At 41.6% G+C, this 6,734-nt stretch overlaps 1 protein-coding gene across 1 annotated transcript in view; it reads left to right on the forward strand.

The window, feature by feature from the left end:
- T265_00105 (hypothetical protein) overlaps positions 1-6,734 on the forward strand; it is a gene marked incomplete at both ends in the record, with an annotated part of 68,307 nt that overhangs the window by 852 nt on the left and 60,721 nt on the right. The gene's annotated exons all lie outside the window — the stretch shown is intronic.

Here is a 6,734-nt window from a genome sequence, read left to right on the forward strand (position 1 = left end):
CTGATAAGTAGCTGGGTTTGTTGAATTTGAGTCCTCTGTACAGAAGTTTGAACAGTGGTTCTGCCTTGAGTGTTATTCAACTGACCAATAGCAGAAACCCGGCAGTGTTCCTAAAACTACAATAAACGATCAGTGATTTAGTGAGTGCCATTCCTATTACCTTCAGGGCCATGTTATTGAAACATTACTACGACAAGATGTTCCAATGAATGCTTCGTGGCTGTCTTTTGGGAGGATAGCCTGAGGTGTCCCATCAAAAACAGTCCGTTCGGAGCTGTTTTTTATCCCTGAAGGTAGACTCAAAATGCCCATGAAAATTACGAAAGCCTGAAAACAGGGTTATTTCTTTATAGAAGGATGAAGGTAGCAAATTCATACTTCTGTGACATATTTTGCAACAATGATGTTGTCTGGTTTGTCTATGCCGTTTTTTTATACATCAAACCAATTGCGTAGCCGTAAAATGGTTTGGTAAATCACGTCAGGTATTTGTAACCTAACATCCGCCAGTGGACGAAATTTCATGGATCCAATGCAACGCGACGGTCGGATCGTGAACGCACTCCACTTTAGTATGGCTCAGTAGAAGGCGGAGGCTGAAAGCTCGGACATGTTTCATTTTGATTAATAGTTTAACGCTGTTAGCTCTTAGGCACATGTTCGCGAATTCGATGTTATGTGCAGAAAAACAGATCAATAGACCACCATCTGGCAACCCGAGAGCCACTTGGAATTTGCGGGACAATTTCTGTGGGTCGAAGGCAAGATGCGCTAGATGATTTAGCAGGCGTAGAAAGTGCAAGAAATATGTGCACCAGATACAGTAGGTATTTCGCTGCTCAAGAAATGCTAATCCACTTACAGTGGGTGCCCCTCTACAAAAGTCAGTTTAGTATAATACGAGGAAAGAAGAGTGAGACTGCTTGATATTCACGAGAACGCGAGTATTGCACCGTTACAGCCAATTTATTTTACAGCAAGGCCTTGATTTTTCAGCCCAGTATATCCACGCTACATCTCGCCTCGCACGGGGCTTGTAATATTTTAGAATATTTGTAGCCTGACGCGCTCGTTAATTAATTATCACGACAGTTGATCCACTCGCTAGTGTACATGTGGACGCTGTACACATGGTCGCGACAGAAACGTTTTCAAGCCAACTACCCGGCTCCGTGAGCAGATCAATAGCTACTTGGTCGATAACGAACAACACCAAGTGCATGCTGATTCAAATTTGTCGTTCTTTTATCCACTCCCTACTTTGGCTGTGAGTGCGAAGTATTACCACACATAAGCCTCAATGAGACTGTCATAAATAGTAATCTTATTGAATCACATACTGGTCAGCTTATTTGCTAACATAGTGATAAAAGTCGTTCCAGTTTAAAATTGCATTATATGACTCATGGATCACCACGCATTTGAAAAAATCATCCCACAGTAAAGTAAATGGAAATTATATATTTTAGCAAGCAAATAAGTCATGTATGAGAAGATACAATATTTAGCCAGAACATTTTGCTTTTCCATAATAGTACAGTTATGTAGTCAAATCCTTTGCAATTCGTTCCACCCAGTGTTTCCGGTGCCGTAGACTGTTATTACACCACAAAACGATGCCTCAATGCAAGGTCAAAGTTGTGTTACAGGCCTAGTGTTTTGGTCAGATTGCGTCTGAGGAGCAGTGCATGAAAAATTCAGTCACCGTGTGACGTGTCATCGTCACCTTTATAAATTTGAGCAGTAAATCAGTAGCAAAGTTCGCATTCCGTCAGCAGCAAACTAACGGTAAAGCCACAGTTCACTCAGCGACGTAAACTAAATGGGCCAAACAACCCAAGATTTGTATGTTTGGTACGCGGGAGCAAGTAAGTAAGGAGTTGCCTTGATGACAGACAAAATAAAGTTCATATATACTGAGTGGAAGTAGAGGAGTGAGCAGTTGGCAGTGCAGAACGTGGTGAGCGACAACAAAGAGGACAACTGATTGAAAATTTATAAATAACAAGCGGTTGACGAAAGAGTAGGAATCAGTAACGCAAGGACAAGTCAGCGAAAAAATGTTGACGATGAGACTTTACGATCGACGTTTTTGGGCGATTCGTCCAATTATTTTGGGTTTTCTCAATGCAGACACAAGCGTGCACCAGTGGCTAATTGATCTACTGATATATATGCACTTATCGCTATAACCCAACTGTTAGATTAGATTGAAGGAAGCGCGATATGGAACTCGTTCCCACTATGGTTTAGTAAAGATTACAGTTGGTTCCTTAATCACCAACAGCTTGGTGACGCGGGAAGTAAAGTAGGGCTTAAGGAATGTAGGGGTGGAGAGCCAAAATATAGTCTACTTTAAACAATACAAAACGTAAGTCGGAATTAGAGTACATAGTAGAACAAATACTACAGAATCCTTCAGATAATGAATCATTGGCTATGAAAATTTCAGGGTAGGTGTTGTCCAAGAAAAAGCCACCTGGGTCTTTCCTATCCTGTTTGACATATTCAGGGGTTTTTATCCACTGAACTTGATTGAATAATGGATCAGAAACGCCCCATTTCAACTCGATGGCTCGTAGTTCCCAAAGTGAAGCTACTTCCCACATTAAGCACTTTCGATACATCGCATTTCGCTGGGGCACCGCTTTGTAATACGATAATCTATGCACATTCAGATGTAACATAAGCGTCATATTGAACTGCAGCTCGTCCGCACTTGGTAACTGATTTCTTCACCAGCAGCAAACAGAGTAATGTATCTCTAGCAGATTTCCCGCCCAATAAGCTCGTGCATCTACAGACCCCGATGATCCATTCAAGTGTTCACAGAATTCCCATGGCAAGTCCACCCATCTGTTCAGTGCTGGTACGCTCAATTTCACTCATAAATGACAGAATAATCTAAAAAGGTAGAAATCCTCTTATCCAGCGGTGTACTGGTAAATACTGTGGGTACGCTCAAAACGTTCTTTTTCTATGTTAACATAATTGAGGTTCTACTGGGTGTCAGTGATTGGGAGCTTTGTGGTACCAGCAGATTTAACGGACTGATCCAAAGTTTTAATCCGGGTCACATTGCCAACTTGCGTTGCGACAAAGTATAAGAACCGCAAGCGCACGTCACTCAGAGAACAGGGGTCGTGCGATAGGTAGTGTGTACTCGCTTGGTGTATAACGCAAACCGAAGCAGTTGCCATCTGTAGCCTCAGACTAATTTTTTTCTAAGCAAAACACTGGCAGATTCTTCGTGCCTAAACTGCCGCGTTGTTCACCAAGGCGTTCTGTGTATCTCCACCCACTGCACGTCCATCCGACTCACTAGAGTGTAACCACCTTACTAACAGCGACGACTACTCACACTCTTACATCCCCGTTTGACAGGCACGTCATACCTAATTTGTTCTATCGTCTTGTGTACTGAACATACGTATTTTCAGAATGAATTTTAAATTCACTTGGTGTTTTCCCTTCATGTGAATCCACAGGAAGGTTTGCATATTTTCTTCTGCATGAGTGTGTGCCAAATTCTTACAAGTGCCTTAGGCGGTACATTTAAAATGCCATCGTCAGTGATATCATAAACACACACGGAATTTGACGTTTCTCAAGTTCATTCTGGGAACTCACAGTATGCAGCTGCGCGTGACTAGTAACTGCACAATAGTTAGAAATTTACTGTGCATAATAATCCAAACCTTAATGTCAGATTGAAGATGGAAATTCACCTGCATAGCTAGACATTGTGTTCACTATGTACAAGTGGCTCGATGTGGATCATCCAGGAAGCCCCAAGAAATGAGAGATGGAAGTGGTCACAACGGTACTGAGAATCCCTTCCGAAAACGACTGTATCATTTGGCGCTGTACCTGTTGGATATTAAGAAGATTCACAGGTTCTGAGACAATAATCCTCAGTTCAGAGGATCCTACACACTTTCTATTGCTGGCCACTTGAACCATAAGACGATAGTTTGATTGCGCCCTCACTTCCAAGCATACTAACCCTATGCCTGCTATACAAGTGGATAAAACCAAAATTTGCAATGAACGACCTAGCCAGTAACGCCACTTGGTTCGGTCTTTTTTCTGTATCTAAAACCATGTCGTTCGCAAAAGCAACTCACATCGCTGTTCTTATTTCAAACTGATCGCTTATCTCAAATCTTTGTCAGCTGAACATCTGTGTAACCAGTGTAGACAACCTGTAAATCCTTCAGTACAGGACCGAGGACATTTTAGCCAGAGATCCAACAGAAAACGGATCACCTTAAAGACTTGAGTTTGTATTCTGCGATTCAAGCGAAACGGGCAAGTGTTGCGCTTTTTATCAGGAAATTTCAAAAAAGTCATACTACTCATCGTCATAAAGTATGTATGGTGGGCCTGTCTGATTTATTTCCCTTTTTTTGGCTAGCAGCTAAGTAATTCACACATTGAACTTGGATAAACTACTAGCAGCTCAGGCAACGACCAGTGATCTTTTTATAGAGAAGTAAACAGTTGCTTTAACGCACAAGTCTGAGAATCTGCTAGTTACAAAAATGTCAAAAAGACGAAAAAGAGTGGGATTGGCTGCATAGATGATTGTTGGATTATGAGATGGCAAATACGCCTCAATCCAATATGACCGGAATAAGTCTGGAATCATTTGCTGTAAGTTACTTTCACTAAGCCTGATGCAACACATAACATAGACCACTTACCTTAAACTCGTAATCTAATCCATATGGCTAGCTATTTTTACTCAACATATTTTGGGATAATTTAACCGAGACCCCTTCAAATCTAATAAAATTAACATTCAAAACAGAGAAGGAATAAGAGGACAAAGAATAGAGTTATGGTCTTACGGGACATGCAGGTTGGCTCAGTGCCGTCAGCGGTAATATGTGATGTTTTCGTATTTATCAGTTGATGCACTGACGATTTCGTCTCAGGTGAGTCCCTTTGGAAAGGGATCCAATAAGGAGTTGTTATCAGGGTCGGGAATGATCTTTATAATTACGCCACCTTTCGTTTAGGAATTTACCGTGGAGTACCATACCGTGCATGTTATTAGTACTCACCGCCTCAACGGTAGGCTCGGATTTTAAAATGTGCTGTGAAATCATCCAGTATTCAGTGAGATATCTTGTCTTTCTGGCTATACTTAGTGTTAAGTAGAAAAACTTAAAAAGTGCACAGGAAACTCAGAGGCACTTGGGAGAAAAAAGACACCAACCATAATTTTCATGGGGGCAGGCACTTTTGCAGTAATACAGTAGCCGTAACCCTAACGTGCCTATTGTTACCTGAGAAATAACCAATATGACCGAAGAGATAAAGATATTTAGATTTTGTGTAATTATCGATTTTTCTTGTACCAATATGATCTCGACAAATCAGCTTAAAAATGAGAAACCTTCTTGAAACTGGAAGAATAAGAGCTCTGTGGTGGCTATCCAGCTATGTATTCCCCTAGTTTCCGTCAACCTTTGGTCCTACTTGAACCCAAATCGGACTAATATCTTACCAGAATTTGTGGAAACGAGGAATTGTATAAGTTTCAAGTTGAATGTACCTAATTTATTCGTACTCCTTTTCCCCGAAGACCACAGCATGAAATACGATATTAAGGTATCAGGTTTTTGTTGATTCCCTCTATTCTCGTCTGGACCCACGCAAACACCTTTCACGGGATAACAGAGGACTTTTAAAATCGTACGCTGTGCACCGGTACGATACACTATTCAGACCAGTCGAAAATATGTTCTGGATTTAACATATTATAGGTTATGCGATGCACCAAATCATTTCGTCGTTTCCTATTCTCTATCTTACTGCGCAAACGTTTCCCCCTCAACTTCTACCGCAAATCCAATACTTCACTGTCCAGTCTATCAAAGACATTGGTCGTTGCACTTTAAAAGGACGTAGGCCTTGTCCTTTTGTGTCACGCTTTTGTATACAGCTTTAGTTTCACATCTTTGTGCGAGACAGTATGTTAACCAGTTGAGCTAAGTGAACCGAAAGCAAAGAAGCCAAACTTATGAATGTCTGGTTTCGAGTATGTCCTAGTTACGAATTAGCACCGAAAATCTTGATACAATTCCTTGGGTTTTGACGTTTTGAAGGTCAAAGAATAGTGCCATGAAGCCTAGCACCACTGAGTGGCAATAATTATCATTTATTTTTGAAGAGCATGGTCACAAACATAAAAAGTGAATGCAAGCGATGAATGCGAAAGAGTAACAGGAGAATATGGGAGAATAGAGAGAAATGTCTCATTCGAAATCATGCCAAGGACAGTGCCAGTCTGATGAGGTGAATCCCAAAGTATGTAAAGATTTTGGTATGGGAACAGGCGTCTAAAGACTAACAACCAAAGAAAGGACAAACAATGGTGAATGCTCTTCAAGGCGCAGTATGCGCTAGCACAGTCAAGACTCGCACATCAGGCACAAAGTGACCGTCATACTGGGTCTGGGGTGAGATTAAATGGCAAAAATGTACCTTCAACGCCATGTGCCACGCATAAAAGTGTCATAAGTACGCAGGGAGCCCACAATGGCAAGCAAACACAAGTCACTGACTGCGACCTTAGGAAGTCCCAGCCCAATAACAGCCTTAGCGGATTGAGGAAAGCAGATCCCTCGATAGGAGATGATCACCGGTTGGTGAACCAAAAAGTCGATATCACAACCGATGGCATGTAGGGCTGAGATTATGGCGAGGGAATGTTCATCAGCACC

Source organism: Opisthorchis viverrini, assembly GCF_000715545.1.
Source record: "Opisthorchis viverrini unplaced genomic scaffold opera_v5_1, whole genome shotgun sequence".
NCBI classification, from domain to species: domain Eukaryota; kingdom Metazoa; phylum Platyhelminthes; class Trematoda; order Opisthorchiida; family Opisthorchiidae; genus Opisthorchis; species Opisthorchis viverrini.